At 45.7% G+C, this 24,916-nt stretch overlaps 1 protein-coding gene across 1 annotated transcript in view; it reads right to left on the reverse strand.

Annotated features, from left to right (window-relative positions):
* The window catches only part of LOC121276046 (ras-interacting protein RIP3-like), a 763,933-nt gene that overhangs the window by 375,493 nt on the left and 363,524 nt on the right, over positions 1-24,916 (reverse strand). The gene's annotated exons all lie outside the window — the stretch shown is intronic.

Genomic DNA, 24,916 nt, shown 5'->3' on the forward strand with positions numbered 1-24,916 from the left:
ATTGTAATAGATAATTTTGGAGGTGACAATGGCATGTATAAGGGTGTCAGCAGCAGGTGAACTGAAGCAGCGGTGGAATCAGGTGCCACAGGGGTAGAAATGCGCGGTCTTAGTGATGGGGTGGATAAATGATAAGAAGCTCTGGCAGGCTCAAATATGACACTGAGGTTGTGAGCAGTCTGGTTCAACCTCAGACAGTTGCCAGGGAGAGAAATGGCACCAGTCCTTATGGGGCGAACAAATAAATTTAGAGAGAACATGCGCTGAAAAAACTGGCCACACAAAACAACGAACTTTTAAAGGGATCATGGGTGATGATGGTAAGTTTGAAGGAGAGAGGCTCAGCACATGAAGAGAGAGGATAGGTTAAAATATCGGCTAACATGAGAACCAGGAAGGAAAATTGGGTGGTCAGTAGTTTAGTGTTTTATACATAATGTTACATATCATGTCATATTATAAGCTCCTAAGCACTGGTGCATTGTGTAATCATATGTTTAGATGTTTTTTCTTGGTTGTTAAATTCAGAAGGTAACACTGTGGTAGATCTTAGACTTCACCTTGCTTCAGATCATAAAGAATCTCTGGCGCAGAATTTTCTGCCTGTCGGGCGGGCAGGACCGACCCAATCTCCGGTGGGCGGGGAGCCGATCTCTGCCAGAGAAGTGGGCCCCGCTGCCATTTTACATGGGGGGGCCAATTAAGGCCCACCCAGCATGACATCTGGCGGGAAGTGCTATTGCGCTTCCTGTGCGGACGGGGGATGTTCCCCAAAAGAGAGAGTGCGCTCTTTCGCACTTGCACACGAAAGAACGCACATCTCCCTGAGGCTAAATGCTGCCTCAGGGAGATCATTATAATTTTATTAAACTTTTAAAATCCCTACATGAAACCTCATTCCGCCGGTGGATGAGGTTTCATGTTTTTCCTATTGCCCACCGGGGTTCCTGGCCTGCCCACCAACATTAAGGTTAGACGGGCAGGTCCTTTAATTGCACAATTGATTCTGTCAATGGTCTCAATTGGCCATTGACAGGTCGGCGGGTGGGTAGCTGGTTTTGCTGTGCCCCGCCTTCCTGAAAATTTAAATGGGGCGGGATGACGTTGGGGGTTCCGCCCGATGTCATCTCGCGTCATTTTACAGGTCGGCAAGCGGGCCCCAGCCCCTGCTCGCCGATGGCAAAATTCTGCTCCTGGTGTCAGTTACACTGGGATCTCGCCCGGTGATCCTCATCAAGGTGTGTGTGAGTTCCATACTGGAGGGCAACTAGTTTGCCTATCCACAAGCTTTGGGCCCCTTTGTCAAGATTTTTTTTTGCATTTTTCTATAAACGTTTACTTCTCTAACCTGCTATGTTAATATTTCCTATTCAATTTTACTATGTTAACTGCCATGCTGTGGTTGCATGGTCTGTCCACTTGGTGGCTCCATGAAGAAGGCCTTTGAACGGTCTCTTCACAAGCCTATTGCATATTGTATATAAATAAATTATATTCTCCAGTGACCATAGGTAACACCATGGACCATTTACTAGTAATATATATTTTTATAAGAGTTTATAACTTTACAGAATTGTAACAGGTTTTAAATGATCTCACCCATAAGATCCACATTTGTCTGACTTTGATTCATGTTAGACAGTCAGGAATACTGCAAGTTTTATCCAGCATGCGTTGATGTCAGCCAAATGTGCATATTACCGATGAGTTCCTGGCATCACTGGTGCAGGGGTCAATGTTGGGATCACTACTGAAGAGATCTTGGGGCCTTCCTCCCAGCAAATGGGATAGTAATGTTCAAAAATGGTGGGGAAAAAAATACTGCTCTATTTCCACTGTCATTGTGGCCTTTGGCATTTTGCTGGGGTCCTAAGAACAGGGGTGTGATGGAGGGGGGAGTGGGCATTTGAGGCAAATACATTACCAATTTCAGCATTTAAAACAACATCAATACGTCTCATTGCCATTGCAGGACTCAACTGGCTGCCACTCTGTCCAGTATCTGCTGGTAGTCCAGCAAAATGAAGCTTGAAGATGAGAAATTAGTTATTTCTGTTGTGCGGAAGGAGTGGGAGTGCAAAAATAGCCTAGATCACTGTCACACCAGATCCCCACACCTCCCAACCTATGGAGAGGGGTATCCGCAACACACTTTCAGCCCAGTAAGGAATTACAATGGCATTGGGTCCAATGCATGTCTTAGGATCCTGGTTTTTATTGCTTAATGAGTCCTGCAATGGCAATGAGACGTATTGATGTTGTTTTAAATGCTGAAATTGGTAATGTATTTGCCTCAAATGCCCACTCCCCCCTCCATCACACCCCTGTTCTTAGGACCCCAGCAAAATGCCAAAGGCCACAGTGACAGTGGAAATAGAGCAGTATTTTTTTCCCCACCATTTTTGGGCAACTTAGCTCCCCAGCAGAAGGCCCTTGGTAAAACAATGGCAAAGTAGGACTGGGGTGGTGGGTCCATCGCCTCCATTTTGGCTACACTGTTGCTCTGTTTTTGTTGAGCAGTGGGAGTTAAAATCTCCCCCCAAGACTTTTTTAAAGTGTTCACCAGTGCCCTTCAAGTGTGCTTTTCCCTTTGCTGTTATGCATTTTTATATAGATGTGATTTATATCCAGCGTAATGAAAGTAAATGGGATTTCTGGAATGACCAAGTGATGCCCACCTCATTTAAGTAAAACCATCCACTTTTGGAGGCAGATGAAAGTGACTTCGGAAATTAGGTGGACAAAAAGTGGGTGGGGATTCTCATTCCAGTTCCCATCCCACCCACCTGATGTGATCCAAGCAGAAAATCCTGTATCCTCTTCAACTGCCACTTACAGTACATAATTTACATTTAAATAATCTTATGTGTGACAAACTTACTTCTTATCTCTCTGCATTCTTCTTATGACTGTGCCTACGACTACTTGTTATTAATTCACTAACCAGTAGGCTCAATTTTTCAATATTGCCCTCTAAAGATCATTGAGAATTTTGAAAACCTATATTAGAGCAATTGTGAAAGCACCTTTTGTTTTAAAATGTTCCGTTTGTCCTAGCCTGGATTAAAGCTGGAGACATTGCCCACAGTACCCAGGAACTTTTCAGTATAACTCTCATTAAGAATGGCACTGCACTGATTTTTGCAAAGCAATTTACATATAACTGACTTCACTCCAAATATAACTGGTTTTACTCCAAAACACTGGCATGTGCAAAATTTCTCAATTCCACTTCTAAGGTCAGTCCAAACCCTCTGCCACTTAGTTACATAAAATGCCCCTGATGAAAAGACCAGCTAATTAAAGTTTCCTGTATTTGTGCCATTCATGCACATTCATAGATTTATGCTGAAAGATTTTGGTACAGCACGGCCTAGCATCACCTGGGGCAGAATTCTTCACACATCGGGCAGGCGTGGGAGCGGCTGCTAAACCAACCACCGCCTGCGATCGGGCTCTGACCACGATTTCATGCTGGCTGGCCAATTAATGGCTGGGAGCCTCAGCACTGCCAGGGTGGGGGCAGGAGAAGCGCGAGTGCTGAGGTGTGCGCATGCACGGGGGAGCGTGAACTGACAGCTCCCTGAAGGCACAGAGTTGCCTCAGGGAGCTGATGGATTTTAAATACAAAAATAAACTCTTAACATTTGAGATAAACATGTCCCCACATGTGACTCAGTCACAATACGAGGGACATGTGAAAAAAGATGTTGAAAATTTTAAATTGTTTTTAGTAAGTGCTGGAATCCTGATCCCACCCATGGTTGAAAATGCAAAGGCCGCCTGGCCCATTTGCCTGCCCACCAACCAAATGGTTGAGTGGGCAGTGAAGTAATTAAGCTAAATTAATTACTTAAAGGCCTTAATAGGCCTCTTAATTGTTGGCAGGTGCACTACCGCCTCTCACGTGTGCCCGCCGAGCAAAAGATCATGAGAGTGTGCGGTGATGTCAGGAGGTTCATCCGACGTCATTGTGCGCTATTTTACTCCCATTCGGGTCGGGTGCATGCCCGCTCGCAGGACAAAAAATTCTGCCCCTGATGTTGACGTAACTGAGATTTTAGGAGTCTGATAATTTTCTTTGCTATGATTTTGGATGTCTCTTATTGAGGCTTGTATTATACTTTACCAAAGTGCTATAAGCTGCAGTCACCTGAATTATCTGGATCTCATGTATTCAGGAGGACTAAATATTTGGAATGGCTTTCCCAGTTGGTATCCGCCTGTTCTGTATAGCAATGCAGGGAAGCAGTAGAAAGAAGAGGCTCTGAGAACGAGCTGTCATGGCAGGAGGCAAAGATGTCTATTGGCACCATTGTATTTGGGCACAAATGATGCAGTTTTCTTAATGTAGCCAAATGAGCTCAGTAGGAAATTTCAGCGCAAGTTCCCATTGGCAAGAAAGGCATAAATTTCAGTGTAATTTCTGCGTACGTGTGATCCAGAAAATTCAGTGTCATTAGTTGCCAGTTCCTATTATGCTACATCACTATAACATGCCAAAGACAAGTGGAGGACTGTTGTTCTGATGTCAAAGCTTTTTTCCATGCATGTATGGAAATTGCTGTGATTTTGGGACTTCTAATATTAAAAGTACTGGTGAGAAACATGTATTGTAACGTTCTACTCATTTTGCAAAGTAATCCATTTTGCTTCTGTTATTTGTCTTAACAATTAATAATAATGTTCAGCCTAAATCATATAACCTGTCAGCATGTTTCTTCTACCAACTTAGAGGTCATGAATTAACCCACAGTATTTCCATCATACATACTGACGGTAAATGTATTCATCTGAAGTTCACTATGTCCTGTGCACATTTTAATTACCTTTTGGGTTATAGGAAGCACATATTTGCCTACAGACGCAAATGCATTTAAAGCTAAATTATTAGACACAAATCCTTGGTTGCAACCCTGGTGGAGCACAGCCTTCACAAGAGGCAGTTGTAATGATGGTGAAACTAGCAGCGCTCGCCGACATTACTGACAGCAATTTCTGGCATCCTCACGTATGTAGTTAAATGTGTAAATCCGGAGGCTGCTGTCAGTGATACCCTGCTGCTCCACATGGCACCATAGTGTACTCTTCACAGATGTAATCAACATAGAATCAGTGATTTGATGTGAATTTCAACTTTTTATGCATTATTCTCACTGAACATTGAAAACATTGAAAATTTTAAGTCTAGTTAAATCTGGTATGACTGATGTTTTTTTTATTCATTCACAGGATGTGGGCTTCGCTGGCCAGGCCAGCATTTATTGCTCATCCCTAGTAGCCCTTGAGAAGGTGGTGGTGAGCTGCCTTCTTGAACTGCTGCAGTAAATATGGTGTAGGTGCACCCACAGTGCTGTCAGGAAGGGAGTTCCAGGATTTTGACCCTGCGACACTGAAGGAACAGTAATATATTTCCAAATCAGGATGGTGAGTGGCTTGGAGAGGAACTTCCAGGTGGTGATGTCCCCATCCTTCTGCTGTCTTTGTCCTTCGAGATGGTAGTGGCCATGGGTTTGAAGGTGCTGTCTAAGGAGCCTCGGTGAATTGCTGCAGTGCATCTTGTAGGTGGTACACACTGCTGCTACTGTGTGTTGATAGTGGAGGGAGGGAGTGAGTGTTGTGGATGTGGTGCTAATCAAACGGGCTGCTTTGTCCTGGATAGTGTCAAGCTTCTTGAGTGTTATTGGAGCTGCACTTATCCAGGCAAGTGGGGAGTATCCCATCACACCCCTGACTTGTGCCTTGTAGATGGTGGACAGGCTTTGGGGAGTCAGGAGGTGAGTTACTCATCATAGGATTCCTAGCTTCTGACCTGCTCTTGCAGCCACAGTATTTATATGGCTAGTCCGGTTCAGTTTCAGGTCAATGGCAACCCCCAGGGATTTAAATGGCGTACTAATCATAATTACTGCTGAAAAACTTCTCTGACCCTGGAAAACTGATTTTACAAGAGAAGAACAACTTATATCATGCCACGCAAGGGCTTTAGAGTCAATGAAGTACTTATTTAAGTTCTGTCACTATTACAGGAAACACAGTTATGTACATAGCAAGCTCCCACAGCCAGCAATGTGATATTGACCAGATTGTTTATTTTTTGTGATATTTAATGAAAGATAAATATTGGCCATGACACTGGAGATAACGTGCTTTCTCTTCTTCAAAATAACGCCATGGGATCTTTTACGTTGACTTGAGACAGCAGACTGGCTTCAGTTTAAGGTCTCATTTAAAAGCCAGTCTCTCCGGAAGTGTAGCACTCCCTAAAGTATTACACAGGAGAGTTAGCCTAGATTTTTGTGCTGAAGTCCTGGAGTATTACTTAAACACACCACCTTCTGACTTAGACGCAAGAGTACTACCAACTGAGCCACAGCTGACACTGAAAGATTACACAGGATTACATACAATATACAGCACTGAAAAAGGTCATTTGGTCCCATCAGTCCTTGCCGGTGTTTATGCCCTACTTTAGCTTCCTCCCATCTTTCCTAATTTAAATCTATGATTGTAACCCTCGATGCCCTTCTCCCTCATATGCTCGTTTAGTGTCCTTCTCAGTCCATCTATAAAATTAACTTCAACAGTTCCCTGCGGTAGCGAGTTCCACATACTTATCTGAATTTCCTATTCGTTTTCAGTGACTGTCTCATATTGATGGCCTCTAGTTATGCTCTTTCCCACAAGAGGAAACGTTCTCTATGTATCCTCTCTAACAATGCCTTTCATAATTTTAAAGATCTCTATTAAGTCACCCCTCAGCCTTCTTTTTCCAAGAGAGAGAAGATGACCTACCTGTCAATCCACTTCTGATATATTTAGCTACACATTTCTGGTATTATCCTTGTAATTCTTTTCTTCGCCCTCTACAATGCCTCAATATCCTTTTTTATAATATGGCAACCAGAACAGTACACAGTACTCTAAAACAAAAATAAAAATACCTGGAAAAACTCAGCAGGTCTGGCAGCATTTGCGGAGAGGAACACAGTTAACATTTCGAGTCCGTATGACTCTTCAACATAACTAAGGAAAAATAGAAAAGAGGTGAAATATAAGCTGGTTTAAGGGAGGGGGGTGGGACAGGTACAGCTGGATAGAGGGCCAGTGATAGGTGGAGATAGCCAAAAGATGTCATAGACAAAAGGATGTCCACCTATCACTGGCCCTCTATCCTCTACCTGTTCCACCCCCCCTTAACCCAGCTTATATTTCACCTCTTTTCTATTTTTCCTTAGTTCTGTTGAAGAGTCATGCGGACTCAAAACGTTAACTGTGTTCCTCTCCGCAGATGCTGCCATACCTGCTGAGTTTTTCCAGGTAGTTTTGTTTTTGTTTTAGATTTTCAGCATTCGCAGTTTTTTGCTTTTATCACAGTACTCTAAATGTGGTCTAAACAAGGTTCAATACAGGTTTACCAAACCTTCCCTACTTTTTAATTCTATCTCTCTAGAAATAAAGTCCAGTACTTGGTTTGCTTTTTATGGCCTTGATAACCTATGGGAGGTCTTGTGGAGCAGTGGGTAGCAGCCCTGTTTCTAAGCCAGAAACACTGGGCAGAATTTTGCCATCAGGGAACGGGGGGGCAGGGCTGCTTGCCAACGCGTAAAATGATGCGGGATGACATCGGGTGTTGTCACATGAGGGGCACATGTTAGGGGTTTTTTTTTTCTATTTTTAATATTTTTCAAAGTGGAAGTGAGCTCCCTGAGGCTGCACTTAGCATCAGGGAGATGTGTGCTCTTTCATACGCATGCGCGAAAGAGCACATTCTCACTTTTAGGGAATCCTCCCCGCCCACACAGGGAGCACATAGCACTTCCCACTGGACATCAGGCGTAGGCACAAGGGCCAGACGTCACGCTGAGCAGGCCTTAATTGGCCCACCCACGTAAAATGGCGGTGCGGCCCGCTTCTCCAGCGGGGATCGGCTCCCTGCCCGCTGGAGATTGGGTCAAGCCCGCCTGCCCAACAGGCAGAAAATTCTGCCCATTGACTTCAAGTTATACTCCAGAACTTGGTGTCCAAGGAAGGTGCGTTCATAACAAGGTCAAACAGGTTGGGCAGAATTTTATGGCCGACGTGCGGGTGGCGGAGCCCGCACATCAGCGCTTAAAATGTCGCGCGCTGACGTTGGGCGAGCATCCTGATGTCAGTGCATGACATTGCGACATTTAGCTGGGCGCGCGCGCAATGAAGCGCGACGAAAAGCCTTGGTAAGGCCCTTAATTTGGCAATTGACGCCAATTTTAAGGAGCCCGTGCAATCTTCAGCTCGGCGCATGGGCCCAATGGGCAGGCATGTAACTGATTTTTTAACAAACCTCATCCACGGGCGGGATATGTGGGCTCAGGGGGGTTGTGAATGTTTTATGTGAAGTATTTAATGCAGAAAGTGTTTTAAACTTGCCTATGTGATTGTTAGCAGTTCAGACTGATTTCTAATAGCTTTCTCTGTACTTTGAAGCTTCAGCTCAGCAGTCTGCAAACAGTGATCTTTATCGGGCCTGCAGCTTTCCAGAGGCCTCCATTTAGCCTGGGTATGGGTTCTGACATCTCCACTGGAGGCAGCTCCTCTGAGGAGGAAGGGAGGGATAGAATAAGGAGGAGGCCAGGAGTGGACAATCAGCCTCCAGGGGAGCCACCTTTGGGACGCCAGGCGCAGGCACAAGGGGTGCAGGGCCAAGAGGTTGTCCAAGGTGTAAGGGGCCACAGAAGACGCTACTATCCTGCTGCCAGGGTATACAAGCGACGAAACAGCTACCTCAATATGACTGAGGTACAGTGCCAAAGGAGGCTCCAACTGTCAAAGGAAACAGTGAACTATATCTGTCAGATGATTGGCCCTGAGATCTCTCCTAACTGTGTGGGTGGATACCCCATGCCAGCGACTCTGTAAGTCACAGTTGCCCTTCACCTCTATGCATCTGGCTCCTTCCAGGGCTCTGTGGGTGATCTTTACGGTGTCTCCCAATCAGCTGTCCACACTTGTGTCGAGCAGGTTACAGACGCTCTGTTCAGATAGGCATTGACCTTCATCCACTTCCGCTGCAACCAGGCAAGTCAGGCACAGTGAAACAGAAGCTTCGCAGCCATTGCTGGCTTCCCCCGTGTCCAGGGTGCAATAGACTGTTCACATGTGGCCATCAAAGCGCCAGCAGGTGAGCCCAGTGCCTTCGTCAACAGGAAGGGCTTCCACTCCATGAACGTGCAGATAGTGTGTGACCACAGGATGCAGATTCTACAAGTTTGTGCAAGGTACCCAGGCAGCTCCCACGACGCCTACATCCTCAGACACTCCCAGGTGCCGGGGCTCTTCAGTGCTCCAGCTTGGCTGGATGGATGGCTGGTGGGTGACAAGGGCTATCCCCTCAGAAGGTGGCTCATGACGCCTCTCCGCCATCCAAGAACAAAAGCTGAAGAGTGCTACAATAGGAGCCACAGCACCACAAGGGCTGTGGTGGAGACAGCCATCGATTTACTCAAGATGCACTTCCATTGCCTGGACCGCTCAGGGGGCGCACTCCTGAAACCCCCCAGATTGCATCTCTCTGATAGTGGTAGCATGCTGCGCTCTGCACAATCCTTGCGCTGGAAAGGGGGGATGCAGTTGACGATGAAAACCTTGACTCAGTGGATGCGGCTGCACATGATGAATCCAGCAGTGGCTCAGAGGATGAGGAAGCACAGGGCGATGATGAGGGGCAGCACGCTGACCCGCTACTACACCAAGGAGGCAGGGACACCCGGGACATTTTAATCCAATGAACCTTCAGCTACCCTCACACACATGGATCTGCAGGCCCAGCATTGCCTGGCGCTTCCACACGTGGCACTTAGGTGCTACATCTTCCACCTCATCAGCTGCAACTAAGGGCTTAGTACAGAAACATCAATGTCCACTCAAACACTGATGATATATCTGTGAAACATTCAAATGCAGCACAAAGGAAACACCCTCAGCCATGGTCAGAAAAGTGGACTTTATTCACACCAAAATAAACCACAAACGTCACTCTGGCGCACATAATGATATATTCCCTAATCTAGAGCCAACAGAAAATCACCAGTGACAAACCCGTTGAGTGCCTAATGTGCCTTATGCTTACGTTTGTGGGTACTACGTCTTGGTGCCACCCCATCGCTCAGAGTGGCTTGTGAGACAGCCTGCTGACTCTGCTGTCCTGTTGGCCTCGATGACCTTGGCGGCTGCCCCTGGCCCGTGGAGCCTGTGCTGGCCCCGTCTGGGAGGGAGTGGCCGGTTCCAGAACTGGCACCTCCCCAGTTGTCGCAGCCTCAACAGATGCAACGGTCACTGGCAGAGGGGCAGAGGAGCTGCTGCCCTCATCCGGAGCACCCTGAGAGGAGCTTGCAGAGATGACATTGGACCTCCCTGCTCACTGCAGATGGATGGGCACTGAGCTGGGACACTCGGTGTCCAGAACATCTCCCACATTGCCAATGTCTACCTGTGGCCATCAGTGCTGTGAGGGCTTGCAGGTCAGAGCGTAACCCAATCAGATGATTCTCAATCTGTTGGATGCCCCTCTCCATGAGAGTCGCCAATCTCTCAATGGAGGAAGCCTGAAGCTCTGTCCTGAGGTTCATGCCATCACTGACACTCTGCCTGGATTCTTCCACCACAGAGACCAACTGAAGCACACCCTCATGCAACCCTGCCAGATGTTCCCATGCACCCTGCCGCTTGTCCTGCAGCTGCTGCATGGCTGACATCTCCCGAGGCACATCATCACTGCCCGACTCAGCATGTGCCTGATCCCCTGCAGTCCTCCGGCTGCTGGCACCATCGGAACTCTCTGTCCGTGCCATCTCCTTCAGCGATTGTGAAGTGCCCTCTCCACTGTGCCCCAGGTCATGATTATGAGCCAACCTCATAATCCCCACCGAAGTATTTGTTGCTGTGCTGGTGCCTGGCTCGCTGAAAGGATGTGACGCAAGTTGCAAGTGTTGGCCCTCAGGTGTGGAGGGGGGGGGTGGGGTCTGGACTTGTTCCTGGCGGCCATGTGGTGGTGATACTGAAATTAACAAGGATAGTGCATCAGTTAGCGTTCAGTCAGTAACATCTTTCATCCCTTTCCTCCCCCAGCCTCATAATGTGCTCACCCTTCAACAAACTCAGGAGATGAACATTGGTGGTGTGGTAAATAGTCAAGAGGAGGCCCAAACATTACATGCGCATACAGACAGGCTGGTCAGATGGCCTAAAGAATGCCACATGGAATGTTATGTGGGTAAGTGTTCGGTTAAGCACTTGGGCAAGACAAGCAAGGTACAGGAATATATGAGTAATGGTAGGACCATGGGAAGTCACGACAATTGCAGGGACCTTGCTGGGCAGACCCGATAAGGTAGCAGAACAGGAACATAAGGCGTTTAACAAGGTTTAACTACATCATACAATGAATATATATATGATCCATCAAGAACAAAATCAGACAATAAATCAGCAAGTCTATACACAAAGTGTACCCCTTCATTAAATTTCAGTTATAGACATATTAACATCATTATCTTCAATAATCCTCATGATTACTTTTTGTTAAGTGATTGCAGGATTCGAAGGATATGCAGGAATAGATTATTGCCTTTATTAGCTGAGGAATAGAATGTAGGAAAAGGGAGGTCATGTTGCAAGAGCAGAAAATGCTTTCGAGGCCACATCTACACTTCTGCGTTCAGTTGTGACCTGCGCTACATGGGAGGGATGGCATTGGAATGGAGAGAGCGCAGAGGTTCCTGACCAGGATGCTTGCTGGCCTGGAGAGTTGGAGTTATGAGGAAACATTGCATACGCTTGCGACATTTGCCGTGGAGCACAGGAGATTGACAGGTCACATTATTGACCTTCATACCGTTATGAGGGGCATAGAACAGGTGGACAGAAGGCAACATTTCCCCTTGGCGCAGGGATGACTAACATGGTGGCATTTATTTAAGTTGAATACCATGAGGTTGACAGGTGAGGTACTGAGGACCTTTTGGGCAGAGTAATGTGGGACGCACTGGCTGAAAGGGTGGTGGAGGTACAAACCCTCCTAAGACGATGTAAGTATTTGGATATGCAGCAGCGATGCCATGGCATGTTAGGCCATGGGGATAGTGGTCAGAAATGGGATAAGGCGACTTTGGGAAGTGCTAGAGACGGCCATCCTCAAGGAGCCAAGGGACCTTTGTGTATGACCCACAAATCTGACTGTATCAGTTTGTGAATGAGCAGTTAGCTCGACTACAGCTCCTCACACCCCGCTTCCTGTAAGGACTCCATCCCATTCTCTCAGTTTCTTCGCCTCCGTCACATCTGTTCTGATGATGCCACTTTCAAAAACAGTTCCTCTGACGCGTCTTCCTTCTTCCTTGACTGAGGTTTTCCACCCACGGTGGTTGACACGGCCCTCAACCGTGTCTGGCCCATCTCCCGTGCATCCGCCCTCACACCTTCCTCTCCCTCCCAGAAACATGATAGGGGCCCCCTTGTCCTCATGTATCACTCCACCAGCCTCCACATTCAAAGGATCATCCTCCGCCAACTCCAGCATGATGCCACCACCAAACATATCTTCCATTCATCCTCCCTGGTGGCATTCCGCACGGATCGTTCCCTCCGGGACACCCTGGTCCACTCCTCCATCACCCCCTACAACTCAACCCCCTCCCACGGCACCTTCCCATGCAACCGCAGAAGGTGCAACACCTGCCCCTTCACTTCCCCTCTCCTCACCGTCCAAGGGCCCAAACACTCCTTTCAAGTAAAGCAGCATTTCACTTGCACTTACCTCAATTTAGTTTACTGCATTCGCTGCTCCCAATGCGGTTTCCTCTACATTGGAGAGACCAAACACAGACTGGGTGACCGCTTTGCAGAACACCTTTGGTTTGTTCGCAAGCATTACCCAGACCTCCCTGTCGCTTGTCACTTCAACACTCCACCCTGCTCTCATGCCCACATGTCCATCCTTGGCTTGCTGCATTGTTCCAGTGAAGCTCAATGCAAACTGGAGGAACAGCATCTCATCTTCCAACTAGGCACTTTACAGCCTTCTGGACTGAATATTGGGTTCAACAATTTTAGATCATGAGCTCTCTCCTCCATCCCCACCCCCTTTCCGATCCCCCTTTTTTCCAATAATTTATATAGATTTTTCTTTTCCCACCTATTTCCATTATTTTTAAATGTATTTCCTTCCATTGTTTTATCTCTGCCTTTTAGCCTATTTCGATCCCTTCCCCCCACTCCACCCCCACTAAGGCTATCTGTACCTTTATTATCACAGTGCTTAGATAACGTCACCAGCTTAAACACCTCCTTGTTCTTTTGTCTATGACATCTTTTGGTTATCTCCATCTATCACTGGCCCTCTATCCAGCCCTACCTGCCCCACCCCCCCTTAAACCAGCTTATATTTCACCTCTCTTCTATTTTTCCTTAGTTCTGTTGAAGAGTCATACGGACTTGAAACATTAACTGTGTTCCCCTCCGCCGATGCTGCCAGACCTGCTGAGTTTTTCCAGGTATTTTTGTTTTTGTTTTAGATTTCCAGCATCTGCAGTTTTTTGCTTTTATCTTATGTGATTGAGCAGTGTTGCAGCATTAATGATTGCAGCAACCATCAGTGCTTTGGATGGTCGGAAGACAGAGTAAATGGGACTGTGGCCCTCAAACACCTGGCCGCTGCACCCCAGCCTTGCCGACACCTGCCGACCTGGCCGCCCGCCTCCTCCCCACCACCAGTCCGCTGCCGCTCCCTCATATTGTGTTCTCTTTTCGCCTGCAGAACAGAGAAGAGGATTTATTGGGGCTGATCGTTCATGTACTCTGCACGTGCATGCCGCACCCCAATCACAGTGGCCCATCTGAGGCCTCCAGTGGCTCCTGTCCACGCTACTTGTGATCAGTCACCATTAGATAGTATGGCTGCTGCCAATCACCTCCCCCCTTCAGCGTCCATCACTTTGAATAACACATGGGTCTTAGCGCCCATGGCTAGGAGGCACATCTAGGTGTGGCGCCGAGGCCAGCAGATGGCTTTTGGTCACGACACCTTGAGTCTCCCCTTCCAGCATCTCATCACCATCAATATGACATGTGTTGGAGTTCTGAGTATGTGTCTAGCTGCCTCCCCTGCAGGTCGCCCCCAGACTACTCAAATGTGACAAACACCAACATATGCTGCGGGGAGAACCCATCTTGTCCTCAACCACTAAGGCTGATATAAGCATGGTCATTATCTGTTTGCCCACCCAGCATGTGCCAAACGCCCACTGCAGTAACGACACTAAGACGTGGGGTGGGGGGGGAACCTCAAAGGCTAAGGCTACCTGCTGGGTTAAATGGCCAAGGCTGACATGGTACTCACCCTTCCAGAGCGCAACAAATCATTGAAGCATTGTGGCTCTGGGTTCCTGTGCACCGCACAGCATCTTGAAAGCTTACAGCCTTTGCCACCTCCTGCCATGCCTGCCTGGTCACGTGGGGGGCCCTCCTCCCCCCATCCTCCGGAAACAACACCTCCCGATGGTTTGACACCTCTTCCAGGAGGGCAGCAAGGCAGGCATCAGATAACTGAGGGGCACAGTGGCCCCCTGTTGGCCTACCCTGCAGCCTGCCCCCCCTCCTCCTCCTCTGCCCTCACCTCTTCTGGTGCCTGGTCGCTGGCCATGTTGAACAGCCTAAGTGAGGCTGCCGGCCTGTTCTTTATACAGACTGACAAGTTTCCCATTGGAACTGGCGGTCTGAGCACGTCCACCACCGATTTGAATTTCCCGATGAACACGGGAGCCTGAAACATGCTGGGCGTTCCTTAATTGGCCCGCCCACGCAAAATGGCGGCACGGCCCGTTTTGCCAGCGGGGATCGGCTCCCCGCCCGCCGCCAATTCGGTTGGTTCCGCCCACCTGACAAATGCAAATTCAGCCCATTGAGTATGAAGTTCTAATTCCTTCCAAAATGAAAACTGGAGCCTCTACCATGACAATTCTTTATTCTGGGCTACAATATGCATGTAAAAGTGCATGTTGCTACAGCAACTCAGACTCCTTGGGTGGATGGTTGGTATGGATCAGATTTGTGTCAACACATGGGGTTCAATCCTGTTCTGGCTCGGGTGGATTTTAGACCTTCCTCCTTTCCTTACCCAAGGTGGAAATTGTGGTGCTTGTGGGTTGGACCTGCCTTCAGGCACAGAACTAAGAAGATAACCTATGCCACAACTTTTAGTTATTAGTGTATCTGAGCTCCAAGATCCCTTTGTTCCTCCACACCGCCTAGACTTGTACCTTCCAAGTAATAAGTAAACCCCCTCCATTCTTTCTACCAAAATGTACATCTTCACATTTATCTGTGTTGAGCTTCATTTGCCAGTCATTTGCCCATTCTGCATTTTTATTAACGTCCTCCTGTAATGTTGCAGTCCGCCTCAGTATTGACTATTCCCCCCAATTTGGTGTCATCTGCAAATTTAGAAATTGTGTTTTGATTACAAAGTCCAAACTGTGAAGGTAAATTGTGAACAGCAGTGATCTAGCACTGATCCTTGTGGAACACCAACTCTCACCCTCTGCCACTCTGATCTATGACTCTCACTCTCTGCTTTCTGTCTTGGCCTTATTCATTAGTCTATGATGGGACACCTTAATAACTTCTTTTGAAAACCTAGTGCATCTATAGCATCACCATTGTCTATTCTCTGTTGCACCTGTTGCCTGATCAATGTTAATCAAGCAAGAGTTTTTCTTTTGAAATCCATATTGACTATGCATTATAATATTTTTTGTTTCCAGACGTTCTTCTATTCTCTCCTTTAGTAAGAATTCCATTACTTTTTCTACCACCGATGTTAAGCTGACTGGTCTATAATCCCCAGACATCTATACCCTTCTTAAATATAGAAACTACATGAGCTTTCCGCCATCCTCTACCACACCTTTTTCTAATGAATTATTAAATATGTGTAGTAATGCCTCTACTATCTCTTTCCGAGATTCTTTTGAAAAATGTGGATGCAATCCATCTGGACCAGGGGTTTTGTCCACTTTGAGTTTGTTTAGCTTGTTCAGTATATCCCCCTTCGTTTTTATTTTAAATACACTTTTTCATTCGCCTCACATTCAATGTCAGGGTACCAGATCTATCTCCCTGGTAAATACTGAAACAAAATAACTATTTAAGATTTCTGTCATCTCTCTACTGTTACCTGTGGTATCCTGTTTATCCTTTAATGATCCTATTCCCATCCCAGCCTTCCTTTTTTATTGATGTACCTGTGTTAGTCAAATATTTTACTATTTGTTTTATGTTCTTTTATAATTTAATTCCATTGTTCCTCTTTTTTTTGGCTTATCTCATAGGCCAGAATTTTGATGTTAACAAGCGGGGGTGGGCCCGACACGCCGACACATAAAATGACGGGCGGTGATGTCGGGCGTGCGTCCCGATGTCACCATGCATCATTTAGATCTTTCATTCGGCGGGTGCATGCTGGAGTTGGCTGCACGCTCGCTGAACTGTCAAAGGCCTGTTAAGGCCATTAAAGAATCACTTAAAGTACTTATCAATTCTGCTCGTCCGAACTTAAGGTTGACAGGCAGGTGACGAGCCCAAGCGGCCTTTGCGTTTTTCAGGAAACCTCATCCATGGGCGGGATGAGGTTTCCTTAAGGTTTAATAAATAAATAAATACTTTTTTCACCATTCATAAACATATCCCAGCTCATGTGGCAGGGATCAGGTATAAATAATTTTTATCTTTATTAAAAATTCTCAACATATAATTAATCTCCCTGAGGCAGCGGAACCCACTCCCAGCCAGCCCGCCCGACACACAGAAAATTCTCCCCAAAATCTTTTTGTATTCTCTTATAGCCTGAACTCCTCTGCTGTCTATGTACTTATGCTTCTTTCTTAACTCTCAATTGTTCCCTTATGATTTTACTCATCCATGAAATCTCACCACTGTTTATTTTGTCCAACCTTTTAGCGGAATTCATTTTTTCCTGCGCTCTGTTGAACACTGCTTTAAATTAACTGTTTCCCATTGTTGTTCTACATTTTGTTGTTCTACATTTTGTTGTCCATTTTATTTTCCCAAGTTCTGTTCTCAGCCTCCTCGAACTCAGCTTTTCTCCAATTTGTGAATCTTGTTTTCATCATTCATTTTTGTTTCATGTTTCAATTTTTTGAAAAATATTTCAGTCTCTACCTTAAACCCATTCTATTTTATGTAGAATAGTTGAAATTGAATTATAAATCTTGCTTTTTACTTCCTGGTTTCCTGCCTGTGGGAAATCTTTGTCCTGATTTGTTGATCAGCCAGCTTGATGATGTCACTGTTGCTAGGTGCCAGAGATTCCCTGCAGATGGTACCAGATTCAAAGCCACATCGGAAATTGGCACTCCTGAGCCTGCTACATCTTTGTGAGCAGCTTTCATTGAATTCAGCAATGAGCACTGTCCTTCGCTGCTGACCACAAAATCTGAGCTATTACTCTCAGCATGATCCAAGTAACTAGAAATTCTGTGGCACTTTGTAGTGCTTGTCCCATTTCCCTTGACCTTCCAGGCTATTCTCCTTGTAGGTCCTGATTTTACCACTCCTGGGTGGCCAGCTGTGATTAGCTTGACCTGCAACTATCTATGCCTCTAGGAGTTCTACTGATCCTTTGAACTCTGTTATAAAAGTATAATAATTTTCATAGCATTTTTCTGGTTTGTTGTAAAGTAGGTTTATGGGTGTGAGCATAGACAGGTCTGTCTGTGTGATTTAATTATATTTGGAGTTAGGTAGACTGCAAGCTTGGAATTATCAAAAGAAGTTAGGTGTAGAAATATGCTTGAAATGCTAATGAGTAAACATGGATGCTGGCTTAGCATGTAGGGTGTGCATTTTACAACTAGCCAGATAAGCATGGCTAAGGATTGTGTTAATTTTTCCCAAAGGTTACAGACAATATTGGCAGCATGTAAGTTTTTATATTATGGGAAAGGTACCATTCCAAAGACATATGGAACAATGAATTTGTATATTAAAGAGAGATAAACATATAAAGGAGAATGAAAGGCAATGTGAGGAGAGGGCCATGTAAGATCTAACAGGGGTCTGTGAGACAACCTTCAAGGGGCCTCCAGCTATTTGTGTATAAGTCTGTTATGTCCAGTAACTAAAGTTGGGGAAAGCCATTTGGAATTCCACGGTGAAGTAGGTATTGTGTTAACTTGCTGGCTGTTTTTAAATCCAAAATCTATTTCAGAATTTTGCCTTAAGGGGAAATGTAACTGAGAATCAGGTAAATTAGGAATTTTAAGAGTTGTTATAATATAAAGTAATTGTAGTCTTATGTATGTGCTTGAAATATTTTACTTTGTTAATAAATATTTTAATTAAATTTTTCAAATCTCTAAAGGTCTTGGTGGACTCATTACTTCTGAATTTAGTACTTCTCGTAATAAATACAAATTGCAAAACCATTTTGATAGCACGACCAAGTTTCCCTTGTGGATTTGGTCGGCCTGGCGCACATCATCTGCCACGTCACAACGACTCCGCAACTTCCCTCTGGTGCTTGTACATGAGTTAATTGGGGAAAATTAATGCAAATTATGTCAGTGTAAGCAAATTTTCATGTTCTTGATAACTAATGCTTAACAATGAAATAAATAAAAAACGGTGTTTATATTGACATAAACAACAAATAACATATACCTAAGTTCAAAAATGGTCAAAATGCTGAATGACTAACACCAATAGCACCAACATGCAAAATTAATAATCAATAATGCTCACTCTGCAGGCACATTGTTTTTAACATAAAGAAGAAATCTATCCCAATAAAAACAGAAAATGCTGGAAAAACTCAGCAGGTCTGGCAGCATCTGTGGAGAGATGCTGCTAGAGATGCTCTCTACAGATGCTGCCAGGCCTGCCGGGTTTTTCCAGCATTCCTGTTTTTATTTCAGATTTCCAGCATCCGCAGTACTTTGCTTTTATCTAAGAAATCTGTCCCCTTTGAATCTTAATGAAAGACCCACGCACAATAGAGGTACAGACAATCCGCAGTGCAGTTTCCTGGCTTCTACCTGTAGAACATAACACATAATTGTGCACTCCCAGCCTACTATTTTCTGTTCATGAACTTTAACAGACAGAAAATTATGGACTGAGACTGTATAATTTTGCAGATGTGCCCAGTGTAAATTTTCTGTTGGAAACAGTAATGATCATTTTGATTAGTTTATGCAGTTTGTGCCTCTGTGTGGCTGCTTCTAACATTTGTATAAATAGAAACATAGTTGAAATTACTGAACAAGTTCACTAATGTCACTTTGGCCAGGATCTTTAGGTCGGCGAGCGAGGGGATGGGGCCTGCTCGCCAATGGAACTCCCGATGTCACCCCTGGTCATTTCAATTTTCAGGTCGGCGGGGGCACAGCCTAGTGAGGCCATTTAAAATGTTATTGACATACTTAATGGGCCTGTCTGTCCAACCTTAAGGCTGGCGGGCAGGCCGAGAGCTGTGGTGGGCTTCAGAAAAAGCATGAAACCTCATCCATGAAGAGGTTTCATGACCGTTTTAAAAAATTTAATAAAGGTTAGAGTTAAAGTGATGGACATGTCCTAACCCATGTGACAGTGTCTCAAGTGGTGTTCCACAGGGGCTCAGTGTTGGGACCCTTGCTGTTTGTGTTATATATTAACGATTTGGATGTGAACGTGGGGGGCACGATTGGGAAATTTGCAGATAACACGAAGATTGGCTGAGTAGTGTCGAGGATAGCCATAATCTCCAAAACGATTTAGATGGGCTGGTGGAGTGGGTGGTAAAGTGGCAGAAGGATTTTAACATAGAGAAGTGTGAGGTCATCCATTTAAGGAGGTCAAACAGTTACAGGGATTACACAATAAATGGGAATATATTAAGAGGGGTAGATGAAGTGAGAGATCTTGGCGTACAAGTACACAGGTCCCTGAAGGCAACTGTTCAAGTAGAAAAGGTTATAAACAAGGGAATATGGAATGCTCTCCTTCATTGGCAGAGGTATGGAATATAAAAGTAAGGATATAATGTTGGAATTGTATAAAACACTGGTGAGGCCACAGCTGGAGTATTGTGTGCAGTTCTGGTCACCACATTACAGGAAGGACGTAATAGCTCTGGAGAGAGTGCAGAGGAGGTTTATAAGAATGTTGCCAGGGTTAGAAAAGTGTAGCTATGAGGAGAGATTGGATAGGTTGGGGTTATTTTCCTCAGAACAAAGAAGGCTGAGAGGTGAATTAATTGAGGTGTACAAAATTATGAGGGGAATAGATAGACTGGACAGGATAACATTGTTTCCCTTGGTGGAGAATTCTAGAACCAGGGGACATAGATACAAGATAAGTGGCAGAAGGTGTAGGGGGGACATGAGGAAGAACTTTTTACGCAGAGGGTAGTGGGTGTCTGGAATTCGCTGCCCAAGTTGGTGGTAGAGGCTGAAACTCTAAACTCTTTTAAAAAGTACCTGGATCTGCACCTTAAGTGCTGTAAACTGCAGGGCTATGGGCCAGGTGCAGGAAGGTGGGATTAGAAATGGGCACCTGGGTGTCCTTGGGCTGGCATGGGCATGATGGGCCAAATGGCCTCCTTCTGTGCTGTAACTTTTCTATGGTTCTATGAGGGGACATGTCAGGGAAATTTTGTTTTTATACCTTTACCATGTGCACGAAAGAGCGCACTCTCGGCTGAGGAAACTCCACCCCCCCCCCCCACCCCCAGCACAGGAAGCGCATAGCATTTCCTGGCAGACGTCATGCTGAGTGGGCCTTAATTGGCCCGTGCATGTAAAATGGCGGCAAGCCTCCAATTGGGGGCGCCAATCAGAGGTAAGCCTGTTCACGCCCGCTCCTCCACTTCCCCCCCCAATGGGATGAAAATTCTTCCCTTTTAAAAACATAGGGCGGAAATTTTCTATTCTGGAGACCAAGTCCCGTGGCAGGCGGAAAAATCAGCAATATTCCCGTTGGGTGGGGAGTGGGTCAACATGCATGATCTTCCGCTGCTCAGATCATTAATTATGCATCAGCAAGGAGCTTGGCAAATTTTGTGGCAGGGTGGGCAGGAAGTCACCTGCCTTTACCTCATGGGATCGAAGGTCCTGGGTGCCATACTTAAACGACAGCCCGACAGACATTCACTCATTGTAAGCCAGAAGCTCCGCTTTACTCCTCCAAAGTCCTTGTGGCTACAGCTTGAACTGGGGAAGCTGGCAAGATGTGAACAACTACATCCTGGGACATAAGAGGGTGCTCCAGCATTGCCTTTTGCTCATCCGCTGGCAATACACCCATTGACGAGCCATTGCATCAGTCCATGTTTGCCAGCCTCGTGACCTTATTAGAGGCCCCACTGCCTCTTGATGCTCAGGCCTTTGCTCCTCGTGGCCCTATGCTAACTGGTGTTGGGCCCTCCATTTCCTCATCTGGATGAGAGCCATTACCAAGGCAGGATTGCCTGTAGCCTGTATCACCAATGCCTCAGTGGATATGTGAACGAATTGAAGTGATACATTTAGTAAGCATGTCCTTTACAAATTTCCCTCCATCCCAAATCCAGCAGGCCAGTGCTAAGCCTTCACCTGGCCTCTGTTTAGACATGGCATCCCTACCCCATACCTTCCAGGTAAAGGGTATCCTGGAACCAGAGATGATTGCTCCTCCTGTTCATACATGAATGCATATGACGACATTGCTCTTTGACCAGGGTGATGAGAGCCATGTGCAGGAAGTCTCATGTGGACACTTTTCCGCTTGTGTCCACTGCCCTCGGAACTCTATAGAAAGACCACTGCCTCGGTAGTTGGAAGAACAACAGCATGATCCCTTCTCAGCCATGACCATTCAGTTTAGGAGCTGTGAGTTGGCTGCCCTCCACCTTGGAGGCATCCACCTCCCTCCCTCCCTTCATCCCTGCCTCTGACTGTAGCCTATCGCAAATGGCACAGAATGAATGGCAGCTCCACACCTTGCTGGGATCTTGTTGTTATGTGACCCCTGAATTGGGAACAAACCTGCTGGAGTGTGGGATTCACCATAGAAAGGAGAACAGAAGTGAATATCTTTGACATCCTGTTGCATAATAATTATCAGGCCACTTGTGCTGACCTTGAACTCCATCCGCCCAAGAAGACCCTCCTTCCACTTTGAGGATCTAGACGTATAGAGCAACTGCCAGCCTTGAGAAAATGGTGCTTGTAATTTTCTAAACATGCTCCGCCAGCTTCTACCCTCCTCCTGTCACCCACTAACATCCACCCATCACCATAGACCCACCCAATATCAGCATTCCTCTTCCTTTTATCACCTTTGAACTGCCTCCTGGTACCTTAGACGCTATCATTATCCACCTCCACATGCCATTCCTCCCCTCAGAACCAAAACCCGTTGCTGTCCCCATGCCCACCCTGACTCTGCTTCCTCCCATTATCCAAGCCACCTGTCTGATCCCCCTCCATGAACCACCCAATGATAACTTCACCTGCCTGTCTCTCACCCTGGACCTGTCATTCTACCATATTCCACTCCCCACTCTGAACGTGAATGTTCCCTCCTACCACCAGTACTCAGAGTTCGTCCCCCACCAGCCCCCCCATCCTCCCCCCCCAGGACCCCACCGTCGACTCCACTGACCCTGCCCTGTAAGACACTCTCCCCCTTTCCTGTACAACCCCCAGCCCACCTTCCCAGATACCCCTCCACCTTCACCCAAAAGCCTGTCTCCCCTGTCCGGCCTTAGAGCTGCCAGTGATACAAGCATGTGAAATCTCACACCAATACTGTTAAAGGTAGGTGAAAGCAGCATCTATAATCCCTCAAAGTCGTTGATGAAGTGAAGCTCGCCAGGTGCTTTGCCACTTATATAGAGTCGTGAAACAGACCATTCCAATTATCCGCTGGAGGGGCACTTAATTTGGAGGGGGCAACATAATTCCGGCAAGCTGGCCTTTTAATGAGCATTCATGAGATGGAAATGAATGTAAATACTATTCCCAATATAGATCAGTGGGAAACCTGAGCCGCCTTTAACCAGCCATCAAAGTTGGGAGAACAAAATTCCAAACTAATTTTCCACAAACAGGAAACAGACTTCTTCTGCCACGCTAAATTTAATGCCCTCGCCCACCATGATTCCTGCTGCTGGCAGGAGCAGAAAATTCCACCCACATTTTCAGTTCTTTGCTATTCATCAGCAGGACCTCTACCGGGATTGCAACAATAGCATCATTCCTGTGTATATAGTCCATGAAGTATGACAAATGGAGAAATTTCCACAGCAAGATTCTACTAATCAGAGATTATTCCACACATTGACCTGGGTTTTTCAGGGTGACCCAGGAGCCCTTTAAAAATGAAGGCTGGGACCCAATTCAGGAATTCCCAACCCCATGCCCGAATGTTTGATTTTCAGAAGTGCCTTTCAAGCGTGCAGGTTGGTTCAGGTCAAAAGCCCACATCCTGCACTGCTGACCTGGCCAGCTTCATCACAGTGATAGGCAAAACCTTGTCCTTGGCAATTTTCATGGAGTTAGATCAGCTTTTCAAAGAGTTGTGGTTCACAGCACGTCAGAGGTGTCGTGAACCATAGTTTGCATGAGGGGACCTTTGAAAAGGTAAGTGCAAAAGATCCTCCTCATGAGCCCCAGATAACCACTACGTCCCCTCATGCCTCCCATATCAAGCTTGGCATGGGGTTCAGGTGTTTCAAGTGTGGTTGAGGCTGATGGAAACATAGCACACAGATAGAAGGATAACCTCGACTCTAATGATTGCATTAAAATTATGAAAGAAGGCAATTTCTGATCTTCTTCCTGAAATAAGGAATGTTAGATCTCTTAAAGAAGGATAAAACTGTCATATTTTACTCATTTCATTTGTGCGACCGGCAACACAGACCAAAATGGTCTTTCACACTCCTTTTGATAGCACAAGTGAAACTCAAAAAATGTAACCAAAAACAATATTGATATCAGTTGTGAATAATCTGCATGGCACATCCTGCTTTTTGTGGAGTAAGGGGGTTGACTGGAATGCTAGAATTCTTTTCCACTCTATTTTATTCAATTGATATTTACTGACACAATTTAAAATCTTTGCGCCTATGTCATGTCCATTTCATGTAAACGTAAATTCTGATTGCAATTTTGGCAGCAGGAAAGAAATGAAATAAAACACCTTGTCATTATTCTGTGCATCAACATGGGAGCAAACGCTATAAACAGAAGCACATTTTGAAAAATAGCATGCCATAAAAATGCAAATAGAGCTCCAATAAACATTATTTGAAGTATATTGTATTATTTAATCAAATTTCTAAAGCACCTTTAATTTAAGAAAACACTACGATACAAGACAAACATCATTGCAGTTGCACTGCGTTAACAGGAGAAAATAGTAAGATTCAGTGTTGCCTGTGATCTCTGTGAGAGATGGCTCGGGCATTGACCTTTCCTGCTCATTAATGCCAGAGAACATTTAAGATATTTATACTGACTGTCAGATGAAAAGGAATGCCAACTGTATTTTCAGTCGTTTGGGAACATAAGACAACAGACCAAGAGCAACTGGTGATTAATACATATTTTTGTGTCAGTTAAGCAATGTATAAAATTCATGGTGCTTTTCAGGCAACTTGAGCATATTTATCAGCTGTCAGGTTAACTAGCTAACACTGCGTTTGAATGCAGAGGGGATAATCTAGTGTTTTGATGATCCAATATGATATGAGCCAATATGACATGCATGACAGCAAAGTTCTATAGCGAGCTCACAATCTCAGCTGTGGTGTCAGTGGGAGGTGTTATGTGGAAGCAAGCACTTTCCCACAGCACTTAGACATTCCCCAGCACTGAAAGTGATTTAGGGACATGTCATC

The sequence above is a fragment of the Carcharodon carcharias genome, chromosome 3 (genome assembly GCF_017639515.1).
Source record: "Carcharodon carcharias isolate sCarCar2 chromosome 3, sCarCar2.pri, whole genome shotgun sequence".
Lineage (NCBI taxonomy): Eukaryota > Metazoa > Chordata > Chondrichthyes > Lamniformes > Lamnidae > Carcharodon > Carcharodon carcharias.